This window comes from Stegostoma tigrinum, unplaced genomic scaffold (genome assembly GCF_030684315.1).
Source record: "Stegostoma tigrinum isolate sSteTig4 unplaced genomic scaffold, sSteTig4.hap1 scaffold_179, whole genome shotgun sequence".
In the NCBI taxonomy this organism is placed as follows: Eukaryota; Metazoa; Chordata; class Chondrichthyes; order Orectolobiformes; family Stegostomatidae; genus Stegostoma; species Stegostoma tigrinum.
The window spans coordinates 392,513-414,701 of NW_026728119.1; the positions used below are offsets into that span (position 1 = coordinate 392,513).

General features: G+C 43.5%; 1 long non-coding RNA gene and 1 other non-coding gene across 2 annotated transcripts in view; one reads left to right on the forward strand and one right to left on the reverse strand.

The window, feature by feature from the left end:
* The window catches only part of LOC132207851 (uncharacterized), a 25,908-nt gene extending 14,696 nt beyond the window's left edge, over positions 1-11,212 (forward strand). Inside the window, exon 4 of the long non-coding RNA XR_009443912.1 lies at positions 11,124-11,212. This is a non-coding gene — a long non-coding RNA (uncharacterized LOC132207851). The remainder of the gene's footprint in view (positions 1-11,123) is intronic.
* LOC132207854 (U2 spliceosomal RNA) lies at positions 4,043-4,234 on the reverse strand. The gene has a single exon (XR_009443917.1). It is a non-coding gene; the product is annotated as a U2 spliceosomal RNA (small nuclear RNA).
* Positions 11,213-22,189: the final 10,977 nt, after the last annotated feature.

A 22,189-nucleotide genomic window follows, 5' to 3' on the forward strand; every position in this document is an offset into this window, starting at 1 on the left:
AGAGGGATCAAAAGATTGAGTTACAGATCTATACAATGACTGTCCTTCCTCGCTGGCTCCCCCACCTCTCTTTTGGTAGTTTTATGCAAACACTGACTGGATCCCTTACCTGGAGGATATTTATGAATGAATTTGTTCTAATGGTGATCCAGCATTTTCCCCAAGTATCGCTCCACACAAGCCCAGAGAATTTCTCAGTTTCACAATCTGTGTCCTTCTGGTTTCTTACTCGCTACACTTAACTTTCTGTTTGAAAGTATAGTCTGCAGTTGGAGAATTTAAACAGGTCCACATCCAGGTCTGACGGTCACTTTGTTTATCACAACCCAATTATCTCAGGATTTTGAACAATGAAGGAAAAAGCAGCACTCACATTGGGGAGAAATGCACATGGTGTGTGTGTTGAAGAGTCTGTGAAGATTCATCTGAAATGTCCGAACACCAGTGCAGTGACACTGGGAGACAGTGTGGAAATGTGCAGATTGCAGGAAGGAATTTCTTCATCCATCCCAGCTAGAAACTGACCACCAGAGTCACACTGGAGAGAGACCATTGACCTGTTCTGCATGAGGGAAAGGCTTTGCTGATTCGAATTCCCCGCTGATACACCAGCGAGTTCACTCTGGGGAGAGACCTTTCATGAGCTCTGAGTGTGGGAAGGGATTCATTGTCATCCAAACTGTTAACACACCAGTGAGTTCACAGACAACCACAGTTGAAGAACTTTGCTGTCACTCTCACTATCAAATGAACCATGGTTTTGGGCTGTTTGTACAGATGTTACCGATCCCTGCTCAATTAAAGGTGCTGGTATTGTGAATAAAATGTCACACTAACAGTTGTGTAAGGTAGAGCTTGGAAATAGTCACGTTGTCACAACACGTCGACACATTCGCACTGACTAAAGACTATCCACCTGCACGATATGTGAAAAGGGATTTCCTGGTTCATCAGGACTGGTTAACTACCAGCAAATTTCTGAATAAGTTGATTGGTTTGAATATAGCTAACAGTAGAATCAAAAATAGTATCAGTGATAATGGGAACTGCAGATGCTGGAGAATCCAAGATAACAATATGTGGAGCTGGATGAACACAGCAGTCCAAGCAGCATCTCAGGAGCACAAAAGCTGACTTTTCGGGCCTAGAGAAGGGTCAAGGCCTGAAACGTCAGCTTTTGTGCTCCTGAGATGCTGCTTGACCTGTTGTGTTCATCCAGCTCCACACATTGTTATAGTAGATTCAAAAACCATGTGTTTTGGGCTTGTTGCTGGAGATCATAGAATCCCTCCAGTGTGGGAGCAGACCATTTAGCCCATCATGTCCGCACTGACCTGACAAAGAGTGTCTTACCCAGACACTGTCTGCGTGAGTTTCCTCCAGATGCTCTGGTTTCCTCCCACAGTCCAAAACTGTGCAAATTATGTAGATTGACTATGCTAAATTGCCCATAGTATCTTGTGTGCAAAATGCAGGCATAGGGTAGGGTGTGAGACTGGGTGGGATGCTCTTTGCAGGGTTGATATTGACTGAATGGCCATCTTCCACACTGTAGGAATTCTGTGATGATCTCGATGGCCCTTTATTTGTTAGATAGGTCTGCACACCTTTACAATGACAGATTCTGTTGCTCTCCACAGACATTTGTTTATTGGAAACAATGTAATCTTTCATTTTGTGGATAAAAATCAAAGGAAAGTTTTAAATCCAAACATAGGATTGGGCTGAGTCATGTCCTATAATCCCTGATTGCATTTTCCCAGTCAGCTATGAAACCTGGTGACCGCTGTGATTCTGCCTGGGGGCATTGCAGTCTCTTCAGCTCTTTACCTGGTGTCCATAGCAGCGATGGATCTCATGATGGAAACATAAACCAAGACATTGTATGATTTCTAGTACATATTTTCTATTTAGTCTTCTGTCCATCACTTCCCTAGAGGCTGAGATACTGTTCTGGGGACCTAGGTGTGAATCCATCTGGAAATAAGAATTTGATGATGACTGTGAATCCATTGTCTTTGTTGGAAAAAACCCATCTGTTCACCAACGGCCTTTAGGGAAGGAAACTGCCATTCCTATCCAGTGATGTGATCATCCCATGAATGAATTTTTTTTAAAAAAATGTAAAAAAAACTCCTGCCAATACGTTTAACTCTGTCTTAATTTATTTGACAGCTGATGGTTCAAACTGCTTGATGGTCACTTTCTCTTTTGATCAAGTTGTGGCCATTTCGTGGTTGAAACCATAGTAATTCTCGTACAAATAGTGCATGCTCTGACATGCCACTTAGGAACCAGACATCCACGTTGACCATATCCTGATGCTGTTTACCATGAAAGCGAAATTCTTCACCATCTTATCTACTTGTGCTGCTGTTTCAGGGAGCTATGGACTTGAACCTCCCAAACTCCCAAAAACCTTGAGCATTTCATCAAACTGACCTCCAATGGCAGGAATGGACAGGGTCAGCTTGGATTGATGAACATAATTCAGGCTCAACAAGTCTATTGCAGCATTTTGAGAATGTAATTAGTAGTGAGTGTGGCCACCTCTCTGTACTGTAGTGATACAGATTCCCTGATCCTGATTGCCCCAATGGCTGACTGACACTGTCAAAGTCCCTGGGCTGATATCAAATGATTCCTTGGACATGCTGTGTCAGGATCCCCTGACTGAATCCTGTCTCCCTTGCCCTGACTGAGAACTGTTTCCCTGAGACTTGTAGACGTGACCATTTGGTTGAAAAAAATGCATTAGTTGCCACAGCTGCTGACCAGCCCTTGACTGACTGCTGGTAATAACGATGCTAAGCTGCCTGACTTATGCCTGTGATAAGCAACCAGGCAAGACAGGAGCACTGTGGGACATTAGGTTCTAGTTGAGACATCAAAGTGCAAAAATGCCAGGGAAAGGCAGAGACATTGTGCCAGGCCCTGAGCAGAACATGCCTCAGGTGCTGAAAAGCATGTAGAGTTCTGACAGCAACAATGTACTTTGTAGGCAGGCAATTCTGCATCTTGATGTAGCATTTTTATTTCACTCTGGCTCATTTTGCTAGATCCGCAAATATCTATTGGTCTGGCTAATGTGAGAAATGGCTTTTGGCGTAATATGCCACTGACTTGGTCATTCACAGTTGTGTCCCACATCAGTGAGTCAGTAATCTGATTAAACTCACCTCACAGGCCTCGACTTGCGAAAAATAAAGCAGCCACGTGCACATCTGTTTGATTGGTTGCTTTTGCACTCAAATGAAAAATGTGCGTTGTATACACCATATCCTTTCCTGGCTCACAGTGTTCCCAAAATCTCTCATTCAATACATCCAAGTCATCATCATCAAATTCAAAATTAGTGAATACTTCGATAGCATTTTTTTCTGAAATGCTATTTGTAATGAGGTAGTGTTGGCAGGTGATTTTCTTTTACTTCTGATGCCATGTGTGAGTATTCAGGGATGGTGTTGGTGGGAAGGTGCAGCATGTACCAGGGATGAGGCAATAATATTCGGAGCAAGTGCTGAACATGCAGAAAAGGAGAGATTAACGTTTACCTTGGAACAAGCATATTTAGAGAAAGTTGGGTGAAAGTACTAAGAGAAAGCATTTCAGTGGCACGGTGGCTCAGTGGTTAGCACTGCTGCCTCACAGCACTCGGACCCGGGTTCGATTCCAGCCTTGGGCGACTGCCTGTGTGGAGTTTGCACATTCTCCCCATGTCTGTGTGAGTTTACTCCCACAGTCCAAAGATGTGCAGGTTAGGTGGATTGGCTGTGCTAAATTGCCTGTTGTATTGAGGGAGGGGTACATTAGGAGGGTTATAGATCTGGCTGGGATGCTGTGAGGTTTGGTGTGGACTTGTTGGGCTGAAGGGCCTGTTTCCACACTCTAGGAATTCCATGATTATGGTTCCAGAGCATTGAGCATATCCCAGCATATCGAGGATAGTAGGAACTTCAAATGCTGGAGAATCTGAGATAACAAGGTGTTTGGACCTAGGATTTTTCAAGTTTTGATCAGTCTGCTTTTAAAATTGGTTTAATAAGACTTCATCATTCCTGGGAACACTGCAATACCACAATAATGCATGGAGAAAGTTCGTATTCCAACTCCCTGCTCCAAAAATCAGTTTAATATAGGGTCCTTAGGCAAAGGACATATCAGATATTAAAGCTGATAGGGACAAATGCTTTTTCTGTGGTGTTGTCTTCACACCAAAACCACTAAAAGCAAGGCCATGTTTCCACACATGAGATAGCCACCAACTGTGAACACTTGGTATAATAAACACTTGATCCTATTTTCCACCAGCCTGACTGTGTGCAAAGACTTGTAAATCACTGCTGACAGTTTTTACTGTTGTTCCCAAACTCCTGGGTTTCTTAACCAGGGCAAAGAAGTCAGTTTGCACCAGTGCTTTTTCATCACTTTTCTAGAAAACATCTTCGTAGTGAATGTAGATCATCGAAAATGTACCAATCAGATGAGGTAGGGCAGAGCTGACGTCACCAACAAGCCTCATCAACCAGCTCCATGACTAGCAGCGGGTCAGTGAGATTGCAGCTACAATCGGCAGAGAACGGCACGCTCAGAGAATGTCCCAGCACAGAGGAAGGTGCTTCAGCCTGTCACTCTGCATCAGCTTTCTGTATGGGTAACTTCACCAGTCCCTCCCGATGCCCTGTAAATCTCATCATTCAACTCTCTCCTGAGGGCCATGAATAATTCTGCTTCCAGCGCCCTCTCAGGCAGTGCACAGCCGGCAGGAACCACTCGCTGAAGATGGTGGGTCCCCCTCCCTTGATAAATGTGACTCTTTGTTACAAAAAAAAGGCGAATCACTATCCCCTCCCTCCAAATCCATCCCACCCCGTCTGTTTCTTTGGAATGTGTATCTGCCTGCAGTGTCAATCTGCCTGCAGTTGCTAAAAGGGTCTGATTTTTATGCCATTCTATTCTGTGCACTAAGCAAACTGAACTGTTAGCAATGCATAAAAATGCCTGCCTCTTCCCAAATCAAATCAAATACTTGAAACAAATTCTAATTCTGATCAAGTAATATCCCTGTCAGGAAGTACTGGGTCACAGTTACAAACAGAATTTCTTAGACTAATCCATCTGACCTGGAATATATGAACTCTGGTCCCCAAACCACTCCAACATCCCTAACGTCACTCCCCGCCCTTCATGGAAATGAGCAGCGTGATGCTGCTGGATATTAAGTTCAGTACCTTGAAAAGTCACAAATGGTTTGGCTTCGACTCCAAACATTCCAATTACAATCTGGTAATTTAGCATTGCAAATTAAGATCCAAGAGCTGCAGAGATATAAAGGATGGAAACAGACTGATTGCTGCAACTTGTCTATTCGAACCAGATATCCTAAGTTATTTTAGTCGCATTTGCCAACATTTGGCCCCTATCCCTCCGTCCCCTTCCTATTCATTTACCAATCCTGATGCTGTTTAAGAGCTGGGATTGTACCACCTCCTCCGTACATGCAGCATTCTCTACATGTAAAACTGTCCCTCAGGTCCCTTTTAAACCTTTCGCCTGTCAACTTAAACCATGCTCTCAGGTTTGGATTCCTTTCCTTGAGAAAAAGATATTGACAATTCACCCCATCCAAGCCCCTCATGATTTTATAAACCTCTGTAAGGTCACGCCTCAGCCTATGACGTTACAGGGAATCAGCTCCGGCCTATTCAGCCACCTCTTCCTGTCGCTCAAACTATTCAATCCAAGCACCACTCTTGTAAATGTTTTTTTTCCTGAAACCTTTCAGTTAAACAATTTTCCTGTAGCAGGGATATTATAACTGAATGCAGTATTCGAAAAGTGGCAATGTTCTGTACACCTGCATTATAACGTCCAAACTCCGATACTCAATACATTGATCAATAAAAGCAAGCGTGCCAAATGCCTTCTTCACCACCCTGTCTAACTGTGGCTCCGCTTTCAAGGAATTTTGCATCTGCACCCCAATGTCTCTGTTTGGTGACACTCCCCAAGGCCTTACCATGAACTTGTAAGTCCTGCCCTAGTTTGCCTTACCAAATCGCATCACATCACATTTATCTGAACTCTATCTGTCACTCAAAGGCCCATCTGATCAAGGTCCCGTTGTACTCTGAGATAACATTCTTCACTATCCACATCAACATGAATTTTGGGGCCATCGGCAAACTTACTAACCATCCCTCCTATGCTTCCATCTAAATCATTTATATAAAGTTATGGCTAAGCAGTGTCCCAGCACTGATTCTTGTGACACACCACAGGTCACAGGTCTCCAGTCTGAAATGTAATACTCCGCCATCACTCTGTGCCTCCTGCCTTCAAGCCAGTCTTGGATCCAAACCATTAGCTTCCACTGGATTCCATGTGATCTAACCAGTCTACCATGAGGAACCTTTTCAAACACCTTTCCAAAGTGCATCCAAACAATTTTTACCCGCTCTGTCTTCACCAACCTTCTTTGTCACCTCTGCAAAATCCTCATGTTAGTGGGACATGATTTTCATCACACCAACACCAGAGTCAGATGACTGGGAACAGTATGTGAAGCAAAATGTGTACATGAGATAACAAAATGTGGAGCTGGATGAATACAGCAGGCCAAACAGCCCACAGCCTCCACAGCCAGCAGCCCCAGAGGAGACAGCCACGCTGAGCCCTGCCGAATTTTCACCATCCCCCAGACCTCCCACTGACTGAGGTCAAACGGTTAGTCCTCAGTAAGGGGCTCACCTTTGTCCTCATTCACCCACACATCCACGAATGACAGTCACGTTAGGACATTGAGCAGTTTTTCTGCCACCTTTGCCTCTCCAGCTATCTTCTCCTCAATCCATCTTTGATCCGCCTCTCCCTCACTCCCTATTTATATCAGAACCCTCTCCCCATTCCGCTTTTCTGATGAAGGGTCCAAGCCCGAAACGTCAGCTTTTGTGCTCCTAAGATGTTGCTTCGCCTTCTGTGTTCATCCAGCTCCACACTTTGTTATCTCGGATTCTCCAGCATCTGCAGTTCCTATTATCTCTGATACAAAATGTGTACATTACTGGTTGAAAATAATGAAATAATTTCATTGTCTTCAACTTTAAAATCAAATGCTGGAGTCTGCAGCTCAAAAGATATCAGAGCCACTGGGATCAGAGGAAACCCACAGTTCATGAAATGCCCAGGATTCAGGGTGATGTCACTGAGCAATTGCCCGTGTGTGATAACATCACCCACTTGAACACAGAGCATTCGGGTCTGCACAAACAGGTGGTGTGCACCAAGGAAGTGAGGGTCTGTGGAGTGATTGAAAGGAGATTGATCAGAATGATTCAGGAACTGAGGGATATTAATTGTAAGGTCAGGTTGGTGAAACTGAAGATGTTCTGCACAAAGCGAAGGAGACTGATGATCTTTGACAAAGATGTCTCGGCCTATGATACTCCCAAACATCCCAGATGTCCTCTTTTTTCAAAAACCGCAACTTCCCCTCCACAGTGATCAAAAATACCCTCGACCATGTCTCCCGCATTTCCCGCAACTCATCCCTCACACCCCCTATTCGCAATAATAACCAAAATTGAATACCCATTATCCTTACATACCACATGACCAACCTCCAAATCCAACGCATCTTCGTCTGACATTTCTGCCACCTGCAATCCGACCCCACCACCAAAGACATTTTTCCGTTCCTGCCCTTATCTGCTTTCCGGAAGGACCGCTCTCTCTGTGACTCCCTTGTCCGCTCCACACTCCCCTCCAGCCCCACCACCCCGGGCATGTTTCCCTGCAACCGAAGCAAGTGCCATGCCTGCCCCTATATCTCCCCCTTCACCCCCATCCCAGGCCCGAGGAAGACTTTTCACATCAAACAGATGTTCACCTGCACATCTGTCAATGTTATACACTGTATCCGCTGTTCCCGTTGTGGCCTCCTCTACATTGAGGAAACTATACGGAGGCTTGGGGACCGCTTTGTGGAACACCTATCCTCTGTTCGCAACAAACAACTACACCTCCCAATTGCGAACCATTTCAATTTCCAACCCCCCCAACTCCTCGGATGGCATGTCCATCCTGGGCCTCCTGCATTGCCACAATGATGCCACCCGAAAGATGCAGGAACTGCATCTCATATTTCGCTTGGGAACCCTGCAGCCCAAGGGTATCAATGTGGATTTCACAAGCTTCAAAATCTCCCTTCACTCGACCACATGCCAAAACCAGCCCAGCTAGTCCCTGCCTCCCTAACCATTCCTCCCTTCTCAAGCCCCACCCCCATCCCCTATCCACTATCCTCACGCAACACCCTCCCAACCTATCCATCCTCCCTGGACTGACCTATCTCCCCTTAACTCCACACCTACAGTCACCTTCACTGGTTTGAACCCCAACTCTTTGACCTGTCTGTCTCCTTTCACCCTATCTTCTCCTTTGTCCACCTTCTATCCGCCTCCCTGTCTCCCTATTTATTTCAGAATCCCCTTCCTCTCACCCATTTTTGAATAAGGGTCCCGATCTGAAACGTCAAAATTTCCTGCTCCCCTGAATCTGCTTGGCCTGCTGTGTTCATCCAGCTTCACACCGTGTTATCTCGAATGCTTGGAGACTGCTTTGTGGAGCACCTACACTCCCCCCTCACTGACCAACCCCCACCCCCACTTCCCACCTACACTAACCTCACCTCTACTAGTCTCATTCCTGCCTCCTCGACCTGTCCGTCTTCCCTCCCACTACTCGCCCCTCCCTCCTCACTGACCAACCCCCGTCAAATCTCCCTACCTACCTCACCTTTACTGGCTTTATCCCCAACTCCTTGACCTGTCCATCCTCTCTCCACCTATCTGCTCCACTATCTACCTTCTATCACTGCCTCCCCCTCTCTCTATTTCAGAGCTCTGTTCCCCTACTTTTTTTCTGAAGAAGGGTCCAGACCTGAAACATCAGCTTTCCTGCTCCTCTGATGCTGCCTGGCCTGCTGTGTTCATCCAACTCCACAGCTTGTTATCTCAAATTCTAGCATCGGCAGTTCCTGCTGCCCCCATCACCATTCATGACTGGTTGTAGCAGAATAGTTGCAATCCTTCCACCCTGTCTGTAATGCATTAGTTCTGCTGTTTGTAATGCAAGCAGTTGAATGCAGTCGCTATAATGGGTTGGCATCAGTTTCAGGTACGCATGGTTCTGACCCCGGCATGTTTGCCTGCACTCGTCACTGAACCATTGATCAGCTTCATGGGAATCATAGACTGAGGGATTATCCGGGACAAAGAGTCACAGATTCTGGTGGAATACAATTCTGCTTCTGCTGCTGCTGCTGTGGTTTCCATCACCACATGGATGCCCAGTTTTGAGCTGCAATAAGTGCAATGTAATGTTCCCCAGTTCAGACTGAGTCCCCATTGCCCTTGTACGCAGTGACCTACTCTATTTTCTGATGTGGTAACACTTACATTTTAATATTCTCATTCTACTGACAGTCTCTCCATGGTGTCACATCTCCAATTTGTCACGTTGCTCAAAACGCTTTAACATATTCATCTGAACCTTTCCCTTTCCAGTAGGAACATCTTTGGGTGGCACAGTGGCTCAGTGGTTAACACTGCTGCCTCACAGCCCCTGTGATGTCGGCTCAATTCTACCCTCAGGTGACTGTGTGGAGTTTGCATGTTCTCCCATGTTTGCGTGGGTGTCCTCCAGGTGGTCCACTTTCCACCCACAGATCTAAGCTGTGCAGGCTCGGTGAATTGCCCATGCTAAAGTGCCCATTGTGTGGATTAGGTGAGTAATAGGGGGCTGGGTCTGGATGGCATGCTGTGAGAGTCGGTGTGGATTTGTTAGGCTGGTGGGCTTGTTTCCACACTGTCGGAAGGTTTTTAAAGTGAATGTTTCTCTCCCTGACCATGATTAAGAGCTCTGTACTGTCAGTGAGGCTAGAGTTGTGTAGTTTCAGAACCAAGTAATTTTTTCACCTTGCACTGTCACTCACTTCTCAGTGTTTGGTGATCCATGTTGGACAGGGTGTTTGAGCAACTTTGACACACGTTTTTGGGATTTATTCAAAAACACAATTTGCTGAAGAAACTCAGCAGGTCTGGCAGTGTCTGTAGAGTGAAAGCAAAGTTAAGCTGTTGGACCCAGTGATGCCTTTTCAAAGCTTCCAGTTTCTGCAGCAATTTTTCATTTTTCAGATTTCCAGCATGCATGGTTCTTTGTTTTGTTGAAAATTCAGTCAGTGCTGATTCATTTCTGGAGAAATTCAGCAGGTCGAGATGCATCGGTGGAGACAGAGAAACAGGGTTAAGGCTTTAAGTCCAGCAAGACCCTTTTTCAGAACTGAACAGGTTCGGGAAATGGCCTTTTTAATACCTTACGAGAGGTGGAGGAGGGCTAACAGAAAACAGAGGGTGTTGGGGTGCCGTGCAAAATACAAATCGGCTTTTAATTGTGTTGAAAGAGAAGCAGATGTACAATGGGAGTAAATAAGGTTATGAATGGGGGAGATGGGTTCCCTCAACTGAATGCAATGTTAACAAGACACAAACAAGACAAGGTCACATCGCCTATGCCATATTGTGTACATCATATCTTCATTAATAACCCTGAGTGTGTTGAGCATATGTGAACAATCTTATATGTCTACACACACACGCTGATTAAACAGTGTATATAAAATCATTTCTCCTCCGTTCCGTTGCAACCTATCGTGTTTTGTTCACCTTGTCAGTCGCCAATCCTTCAGCCAAATTTATTCTGTCTCTTTCTCTGCATTTTGTTTTATTCCATCTATGAAGAAGAAATAGCCTACTGGGCAATATCAAGTTCATCCTGTCCAGACTGCACAGCCACTGTCCCCTCTTCCTTACTGTTCCTTAATCACTCACATAGATATTGTCTCTGACCCTTTCCTCCCAATAAGCAAAGCTATTGGAAATGTAATGTTTACTTTTGGGCTCAGGCTAAAAAAATTGGTCAGGAAAGGCTGTATAAACTGCAAAAAATTTGTTTGCAACTTTAGAAGCAAATTATTGAAAATATTGTGTTAAGGATAAAATGTTCATTTATTAGGGCAGTGAGAGGAAAGTTCAGCAAAACCCACATTTCCTGCCTTTCTCCAGGTTGTCGTGGCCAGAGACAGTGTTTGGATTGGCAGTTGTTGTGGTGGAGGAGACTTTGGTGAAATAACAACCTCTCATTTGGCTCTCAGGAAAATGGTTACATACGTCATCACATGTGGATAACACGGCAGAATCATCGAGCCTGTGCAGAGAAAGTATCAACTTTCTCCTCTGTCTCTATCATTGTGAGAGGAATTGGAGATGGGCATTGAGTCCAATAGCAGGCAATGTCACCCAAACCAGGTATTGTTGTTACATTAAAAGTGTCAGAGTGGAAGGGGTTAACTGGAGCTGTTTGTTCAGTGACTCGAATTAATGTCAGTCTCCATGGATACTAACTGTGTCACTGGAGGGTTTCCCTCTTCTATTAATAAGGGGTTTCTCCCAATGCGTTATCCCACAGTATCTGTGGCTGTGGCATAATCAACACAATTGGGATCAGCAGCTCCAGGGAGAGGGAGAGATCAGAATCTGTGACCAGCAGATTGGGATGTTCCAAATTATGGACCAGAATCTCAGAACCACAGCCGGGAATGTGACAATAATGTGCCAGCATCTGAGAGGAATAGATTGGAATGTTCCAACAATGGACAGGGGTTTATCCGATGGCCTTTACTATCTTTCTCTCAATTGGGCGCCTTTAACATTGTGGATAGAAGCTGTACTGATGATTATTCAAGCTGGTTACTATCCCATCCTCGCTATTGTTGGTGTTCCCGGTAAGTCTCTCTATCTCTGCCCATTCATTTATTCTGTGACCAGCGACTCAATTTCTAAGCTCTGTATTTGGCAAAGAAGGAAACTATTGTATTCACTTTCAATTACAAACTCAATTCTTATTCGAGGGTTTTTTTCACCTTCGCTTAACAAACATCTGAGGAAGAATAAAAGTGTTCATAAACACCGTTGGCCCATTTTGTCCTGAGCTGATTTATATCACAGTATTCCCTTTATCACCAATAATATTCCCAGTCTTCACTTCTGCCTCAGTGCTGTTTATGATTAAAGCATAATCTGCTCCTTTCCAGTCGCATTTCTCTTCTGGCCACACTTGCAGTTACTAAAATTTTGATTGTGTACTTATTCTTATCTCTACCTCGACCTATGTCAGTTGTAAAGTGTGGAGCCAGTTTGATTCTAAAATGAGCTGGTCACAGCTTTGTGTCAATGGTTTCAGCATAACCCGTCGATGGCCATCAAATGACAGTTTCCTTGAACTGTTTAGATTCTAGAACTTTCCAAGTAGCAGTGGTGCCATGTCCATCATCTCCTAAGTGCAGTGCTCTGATGTGTTCACTTGTTGACAGAGGCCATCTCTCTTCACCCCAACCCCCACTGACCCACTGCTGAGTGAATACATTAATTCTGTCTCCACAGAATAAGATATAGGAAATCTTTCAGAAATTCTACAGGACAGTGACTGTGAAAATGAGAAACTGTGGGAGATTAGAATTAATAAAGAGGAATTGCTCAAAACTAATTGAACTGAAGTTTGGTACTTTGCTCTGGTATGTCCCAGAGAATACATGGAGGTGGGGAAAAAGCTTGTGAAGGAGTTACAGGGTCAGACAGCTCTTCAGCCCAACCAGTCCATGTCAAACATAATCCCAAACTATCCTAGTCCCATCTGCCTGGGCTTGACCCATATCTCTCCAACTGTTTCCTGTTCATGAACTTGTCCAAATGTCATTTAAAACTTGTAACTACGAGAAAGAATTATTGATTACCATTCAAAATTCTTCAGATTCTGGAATTGCCAGTTGGAAGTAACTGTTGTAACGCACATAAAAAAAACTGGACTGAGAGGGAAATCAAAATAAAAATACATTTTGGGCAACTTGGTATCTGTTATGAGGAAAATATGGAACCTTTTTTGAGGGCTTTAAAAACTAGACACTTGGGAAATCATGATATGACTTGGCAGAGTCAACTTAGATTCAGGAAATGGAAGTTATCTTTGGTAAACCTGTGCAGTTTATGTTAATTGAAACATCCAAAAATTTCAGATGTGTGTCCAAATTATCCCCGGAAATGTCTTCCATTGCTACTCCACCATCTTCCCTAAGATTCTATTCCTATTAACTCTAGCCAGTTCCTTCCTCATGATGTTTTTTTCAGTTTCATTACTCAATTGTCATCATGTCACATCCAAATGCAAACAATACATTTAAACTGAAAGAGGGAGCTTTGAGAGATAAAACATGGAGAAAGATTGGAGTATTCATTAACTTTATTTATGTCATGTATGTATGAGATAGAGAGAAAGAGAGAGAGAGAATATGGGTGATGAGATGTAAAAATAGAGAAAACTAGATTATCGACTGAAGTTGATGTACTTTCCTATTTGTTTTGGCAATTCCTGTGTGTTGTGATCCTTTGCCCAGTGCATGTACGACTGAGTAATATGTATATAACAGTTGAAGCATCCACACATGAGAACCAGTGGGAGTGGTGTATTTGAATTTACAGAATAATTTTGATATGGTTGCACAGAGGTGAGTGAATAAAATTAGAGTTGAGAGGTAAGGTGGAATATACTACCTGGATTGAGAATTGTTTAGTTGAGACATTACAGAGAATGGAGCCCTTTTCCAGGCTGAATGCTGCTACATTTAGGGTATCACATGAATCAGTGTTTGGACCACAGTAATTTAAAAGGCATACAAACAATTTGAATGTGGCCAGCAACAGCATACATCTCATTTTGTAATGATTAGATGATGTGAGGTTGGGATGTGTTGTGGTCACGAAAGGGCCTGTATGTCCTTGATCATAGGTCACCAAAATTAGTACATGCAGGGGTATCAGTCATGAGGGAAGTAAATGGTATGTTGTCCTTCATTGTAAGATGATTCATGTACATGAATAGAACCATATGTCTGCACATGTACAGCCTTGATGAAAGAGTATTTATGGGCACTGTGCACAGGCTTGATCTCTTTTGTAATGAAAGAACTCCTTGCCACAGACACGGTACAAATGGTCATCACCAGTCTAATCCCTGAGATGATGGTACCATGAGGAGCGAGTGAAGAAAGTGAGTGTTTAATATGTTGTGCTGTGAGAGAATCAGAGATTACTGCATTAAAATTACAAAGTTGGTGATGAACTCTTATATCCACAAAAGAAATTGATAGGGTCAGAAATCCCATACGTGACCCATGTAAATACATGTGGATTTTACATGTAAAATGACATAGAGCCCCACAGTGATTCAGAGAGAAGCGCAGGCTCTGAATGAACTCTCCCCACATTAATCTGTGACCCTACACTGAACGCCATGTTGTTCACAATCCTGACAGCAGCCATAATACCCTCTTTGTGACATTACCCAGACCAACCAGATTCTGATCTCCATAGAGAACGCAAGCATGTCTTTTCAGAGGATGCCACTTGTGATTTTGCACAAAGCATTAGGCTTCCCACCACACAACTGTAAAGCTGCATTAAAGTACTGCATGTGTACCATGAACAATGGAGGCACGTTGAACAGCGTGAAGCAGACTATCTGTACAGCCTAGCTCCATTTGCTTGTCATGTTACCTCAGTCTGTTTTCATGTAAGTGACTGTAGGGTCTCAATGGCCTTCTCCTTTCAATATGTAGGGGGCTCAAGGGGCTGTAGAGCAGGGCCAAATGCTGAATTGATCCACCCTGGGTTCCTAAGGAACAGTTGGATGTGTGAACTCATGTGACATTGCTGTAACTGTGAGAGATTATTTTATTTTGGTTTCTTTTAAGAGAAGGATTGAACGAGAGGCACAAAGCTGTCTAGTTAAGACCATTGAGTAAACAGTCTTGAGAGGCCTTGGGTTTTTGTTTTAATGCAGCCTGAATGAGTGTGATGAGCTCGCACGGATCAGAATTTCTGAGTTTTGCTTTTCAGTTGCATCAGAAGCTACTGGTGTCTCAATGGAGTTGGAAGCTTCAGTGAATGTCTCCTGGCTGCAGAATTTTCTTTGGATGATTGGTTCCTCATCCTGAATTGGAGAACTGCATGTGAGAACCTGTGAATGAATTTTATTTCTTACCAAAGTGTCTGTTTATGGGCTGTTACTATGCTGGAACAGCTAATTAGTAATATTTGCTGTAGCTATTATACTATTAGGTTATCCACCAGAGCGAGGTTATTCTAAGTTCCTCTTTTTTGGTTCTACTTTGACTACAGTGTTTAAATAAATCATGTTTTGTTTAACATCTGTCAACTATTTCATTAACGTATCTCTGAATAAATGTCAACACAAAGGCACCACAGACCTCTGGGGAAGAGATTTCCCACTCCAAATGCCGTTTTAGAATTTCTTCTCGTCCACCTGATGGAATCAGAAAGTCACACAACGCAGAAACTGATTATTTTCCCCCACTGACTTGATATGTAATCTGATCTATTCCCATTTGCAAATATTTGGTCCATATCCCCCTCAACTTTTCCTATTCATGTACCAATCCAGATACTTTTTTAGCTGTGTAATTGCACACACCTTCACCACTTCTGACAGCACTTTCTGATCACACATCTCTCTCTGCGTGAAAACTTTGCCCTAAGTTCCCTTCTAGGTCGTTCCCCTCTCACATTCAACCTTAGCCCTTTAATTTTGGCCTCCCCTCTCCTGGGAAACAGACCTTGGTTATTCAGACTATTCATGTCCCTCATGATCTTATAAACATCTGTCATGTCACCCTTCAGCCTCCAGCACTCCAGGGGAAAACACTTCAAACTGTTCAGCCTCTCCTGACAGTTCAAACCCTCCTGTCCTTGAACATCCTTGTAAATCTGTTTTTTCTGTGCCTCTCAAGGTTAACAATATCCTTCCTTTAGCAGAGCCAACCGATATGTGCACAGTATTCTTAAAGTGGCCTCATCAATGTCCTGTACAGGAGCAACATGCCATCCCAACCCCTATACCCAATGCTCTGACTGATTAGGGCAGTCATGACAAATGTGTCCTTCCCTACCCTGTCTCACATGCTCCTCCACATTCAAGGAACTATGTGTGTGCACTAAAGGTCTCTTTATTCAGCAACAGTCCCCAGGGCCCCAGCATTGACTGTATAATGATAGAAAGCAGTGAACTCAGAGCTGATACTTGCGGCACACCGCTGGTCACTGGTCTCCAGTCTGTAAAACAATCCTCTGCATTCAAGCCAATTTTGAATTCAATTGGCTAGCTACTCGTCTGGATCCCATGTGAGCCACCATTACTAATCTGTTTACAATTCCGAACGTTACCGAACACCTTCCTGAAGCCCATATAGAAAATGTCTACCACACAGCCTTCATCAACCTTCTTTATCACCTCTTCAAAATAATCAAGTTAGTGAGACACGATTTTCACTGCACAAAGCCATGCTTACTATCCCTAATCAATACTTACTTTTCAAACTGCTTGTAAACCCTATCCCTCAGAATCCCCTCCAACAACTTACCCAGCACTCATGTCAGCCTCTCTGGTCTATGGTTCCCTGGCTTGGCTGGTCACTGTTTCCTTTTCCAGTCCCACTCCTCCACTGGTCACAGCAAATTTTATATGTAACCAGGTTGGTGATGTGGCCGATGATATAGGGCTCAGACTGCGTCAGGGTCGGTGTAAGGAGCAAGTCAGGCAGTTTTCTTTAATCTGCGAAAACAACATATTTATGATCAAAACAAATTTACTCAAACTATGATGGAATGAAGAATGACATATGCAGTTCACAAACACACACACACACACACACACACACACACACACACACAGAGTCACACAAACACACACACACACACACACACACACACACACACACACACACACGTATATTTGATGACAAGCTGAAATATTAATTTGAAAGAACATTGTCCATGTAACAGTTAAACTCATGATAAAAGGAAGAATGTGAGAGATTGTCCCAACTATTATTCTGCTTCCAAAATTTATTCTGCTCGCACAGGTTGTTGGTAATGGGATTATTTCCTGGAACTATTAGATTTGGCTGTATTCCCTTTGCTACAGGCAGTGGGAGATTCCAATTAATCCTCGCCATGAGTCCTCCATGAGTGGTAAAGATGATTGGTGCGTTTTCAGCTCTCATACATTGATGTGATGAGGAACAAGGAAATAGAGAGGGAGCGATAGGCTGTTGCTTTTCAGGTAGGTTAATTTTTCCCCTCTGAGTTGAATCGCACAATAACGCTAGCCAACCCCCAAACTGGAACGTGTGAGGTCTCCTTGAACATTGTCTCCATTATATGCGTACATCACATTCCCTGCTCCATGTAGTTGTATCATTGCTGCTGTAATACACAGAGCAACATATGACTGCACTCGTTTTAAAGGTATGTTTATATGTGCCTGCATAATTTAAAAATAACATGTTTAATATATGTTTAATACATATATAATTTGTGTTAACAAGAATGTGTCTTATTCCTAAAGAAATACAAAAATTACTGGAAAAGCTCAGCAGCCTGGCGGCATCCATGAAGAGAAATGAGAATTAATGTTTTGGGTTCAGTGGTCCTTCCTCAGAACCTGTTTTATTTTTAAAATTATTTCCCCAGTTTTATTCTCCCGTACAAGAGGAAATATCAGTCAGGTCTTCACCATTTACACTCACCTCAAGTTCTTGCATTGTCAAGAGCATTTCTCGTTGTCAGGCCTAAACTGTTAATCCTCCAGAAACTGAATGTCTTCATCACAGGACGGTATATACAAGTTAGCCAGGAAGGAGCTGAAGAAAAGGCTTAGGAGAGCTATAATGGGGCATGAGAAACGTTTGGTGGATAGCATCAAGGAAAACCCCAAGGCTTTTTTACACGTATGTGCAGAACAAGAGAATGAACAGAGAAAGGGTAGGGCCAATCAAGAATTGTAAAGGGAATTTGTGCACAGAGCCGAAAGAGATAGGAGGGGTCCTTAATGAATACTTTTCTTCAGTATTCACACCTGAGAGGGACCTCGTTGTGGAGGAGGACGTTGTGAAATAGGTAGGCTAGAGGGGGTGGATGTTAGTAAAGAAGATGTACTACGAATTCTGAGGATGTTGAAGGTAGATACGTCATCCAGCCCTGATGGGATTTATCTAAGGATTCTGTGGGAAGTGAAGGACAAGATCGCAGGGCCTGTGGCGATGAGCTTTTCATCCTCACTCTCCATGGTTATATTGATGGAAGATTGGAAAGAGGCAAACATCATTCCTTTGTTCAAAAAAGGCAACAGGAATAACCCCAGAAATTATAGAACGCTCAGTCTTACTTCAGTGCTGGGCAAATTATTGGAAAGGGCTCTGAGAGATAGAATTTATGATCACTTGGACAGGCACAGTTTGATTCGTGATGTGCAGCATGGATTTGTAATGGTTGGATCATTCCTCACAAACCTTATTGAATTCTTTGAAGAGGTGACCAAACACGTGGATGAAGGTGGAGCAGTGGATGTGGTATATGCGGATTTGACCCAGGCCTTTGTTAAGGTTCCCCAGGGTAGGCTCATGCAGAAGGTAAGGAGACATGGGATATGGGGAAATGTGGCAGATTGGCTGACCCTTCTAGGGCAAACGGTGGTAGTGGACGGGAAATATTCAACATGGTGCTCTGTTACGAGTGGTGTACCACAAGGATCTGTTCAGGGCCCTCTTCTATTTGTGATTTTTGTAAATGATTTGGATGAACGAGTGGAATGATGGATTAGTAAGTTTGTGGATGATATAAAGGTGGGTAACTGTGGACAGTGTGGACGGCTGTTCTAGGTTACAAAGGGACATTGATAGAATGCAGAGTTGGGCTGAGAAGTGGTAAATGGAGTTTAACCCTAAAACGTGTGAGGTGATTCATTTCTGAAGGACAAACTTGAAAGCAGAATACAGGGTTAACGGAAAGATTCTTGGCAGTGCAGATGAGCAGAGGTTCATGCTCAAAGTTCCCTGAAAGCAGGTGGATAGAGTTGTTAAGAAGGCTTATGGTATTTTAGCTTTCATTAATAGAGGGATTGAGTTCAAGAGCCGTGAAGTTATGCTCGAGCTGTACCAAAGCTTGGTTCAGCCACATCTGGAGTATTGTGTTCAATTCTGATCACCTCATTACAGGAAAGATCTGGAAGCATTGTAAAAGGTGCAGAGGAAATTTTCCAGGATGTTGCCTGGAATGGAGGGAAGCTCTTCTGAGGAAAGGTTGAGAGATCTAGGGCTTTCCTCTCTAGAATGACAAAGGATGAGAGGTGACTTGATAGAAGTGTACAAAACGATCGGAGGTATAGATAGAGTGGAGAGCCAGAGACTTTTCCTGGGGTGGAGGTAGCTTTAATGAGGGGACAAATTTTTAATGTGAGTGGAAGTAGATATAGTGGAGACGTCAGAGGTAGGTTCTTTACTCAGAGAGTGGTAGAGGTGTGGAATGCATTGCCGGAGAGGGTAGTGGAGTCAGCCTCATTAGGGACATTTAAGTGGCGATGAGGCATGTAACAATGTGATAGTATAAGGTAGAGGTGGAGGTTAGATAGACCTTAGGTTTAGGGTAAAGGTCTGGCACAACATTGTGGGCCTGAGACCCGGAACTGTGCTGTACTGTTCTGTTCTATATAGAGACCCATCTTTGAAAAGTTTCAAAGGCCATCATTTTTTTTTATTAGTTTAGGGCATGATACCTACAGACAGTGCATTGGGTAGAATCTCAGCAATGTCCTGTAGAAATGCAGGGAAATATGCCTAAGATCATACCCAGCACCCTTTGCAGGAAACAGCACCATTCCATTTCCTTTCCAAATCACTTGTGACATCTTCAGATTAACTTTATCTGATTTATGTACCAGGACCCACAACTCCCTCTTTCACACGCAAGCTCTGTGTTCTCCCTCCAGTTAAATAATTTACCGCCGTTTTACCCTTTCCCCAAAACACAAACTTCCCATAACCCACACTGTACTGTTTTATTTGCAATGCTGAAAGTTTGCTCATTATCATCCCCTGTCTACAGCCCGTTATAGATGCTCCGCCTCCACTTGACATCTTATTGAATGACTGTCCTGGTGTACTAGCAAATTGAGCTCCAATCTTGTCAGACCTTCATCCAAATCGCTAACCTAGATTGTGAACTGGTGATGACCTCACACATCCCCGAGGAATTCCAGTCATTGCAGCTTTCCAAACTGAAAATAAATAATTATCTCTACTCTGCATTTCCTGTTAGCAAACCAGGGCTCGCTGTGTAGCAGCCGAGAAAGGTTGCAGGGCCTCTACTGCAGTGTTTAACTGGTAGACGAGGTGTATTTGAGCTCAGCAACACACCATTAGGGCTATTTGTTGTCGGATCATCATGTAGAGGTTGTGCTGTCAATGATTCCGATTCTTGAGTGTTTAAAGAACAAGCACAGAACATAGACTGACATTTGAGTAGAATGCTACACGGTCAAGAATGCTGTCTTTCAGATGCAGCAATAAATCTTGTCTGCACTCTCAATCAGGTGCTCAATTTTCCCCGACACATATTGAGGAAGAGGGAAGATTTCCTATCAGTCTGGTTAACATTCGCCCCTTTACAAACACCACAAATACAGATAATCTTAATAATTAATTTCATTTCTGGCTGTAGGTGCTGTGTGAAAAATTTGCCACAATAAAATAGAACAAAGTCTTTGATGAGTGACCTTACAGACGTTTGCAAAGTCATAAGGGGCACAGATGTAAACAGCCAAAGTCTTTTCCCCGGGATGGGGGAGTCCAAAACGAGGGGGCCCAGCTTTAAGAGGGGAGAGGGGAAATCTTTAAAAGGGACTTATGGGGCAACATTTTCATGCAGAGGGTTGTGTGTTTATGGCATGAGCTGCCAGAGGAAGTGGTGGAGGCTTTTACAATTACAACATTTAAAATTATCAGGATGGGTATATGTTTTGGAACAGTTTAAAGATGTATGAATCAAATGCTGCCAAAGGGGCCTGGATTTCTTTGGGATATCTGTACGGCATGGACGAGTTGGACCAAACAGTCTGTTTGGATGCTGTATATCTCGATGTCTCTCTGAATCCATGTTTGAGTGCTCCATTTGTGTAACTCCTGAGAGGGAAAGAATGATCCCCTATCTCATTATAACTTCCTTTCCCCCTGTAACAGCTTTGAGGGCTGGAGTGAGAGAACAACACACAGGATAGGAACTGCAGTTGGCCGTTCAGACCCTCGAGTCTGCTGCTCAATTTAGAAAGCTCATGGCTGATCTGTTTGTGGCTGAACACCTCTTTCCTGTTTACTCCCAATAATAGACCCTCTTGTCCATTAAAGGTCGGTTGAGCTCTGCCTTGAATATCTTCACTAACCCAGTCTTCACTGTTCCCCGAGGATGAGAACACCACAGACAACACAATATTAAAGAGAAAGATAAATTCTTATCTCAATCTTAATCGGGAGAACCCTTAAAGTGGGTTACATCACAGCAAGTTACCTCCTCTTTAAAGAGCAGAACACTTGGGAGCAGATGTAGGCCATTCATCCCCTCAAACCTATTCCATATTCCAATTGACTCTGTTCAGTAAAGTGTTTATCAATCTCTGCCATCACTGTTCTCTTGGGAAAACATTTCCGATACCTTCAGACCAGACAGCATAAGACGTTGGAGCAGAATTAGCCATATGGCCATCAAGTCTGCACTGCTGTTTGATTATGCTTGACAGGTTTCTCAAAAAAATAGTTATCTCGCCTTCTCACCATAACCCTTCATCTGCTTATTAATTGAAGGGCATCTGTCTCTCTCTTAAAGACATGGCTGTGTGTGTGTGTGTGTGTGTGTGTGTGTGTGTGTGTGTGTGTGTGTGTGTGTGTGTGTGTGTGTGTGTGTGTGTGTGTGTGTGTTTCTGCTTTATGGCAGGAGACAGGGTGTTATTGGAGGATTGTCCTTCAGACTGGAAGCCTGTGATTAGCGGTGATCCACAGGGATTGGTGTTGGATTTGCATATGTTTTTCATTTAAATAAATGATTTAGATGAAAATTATAGAAGGTATGGTTAGCAAGTTTATGGATGACAGTGAGACTATTTGAGCCGTAGACAGGGAAGGTTATCCAAGATTACAAAGAGATCCTGATCATGTGGATGAATGAATCATAAA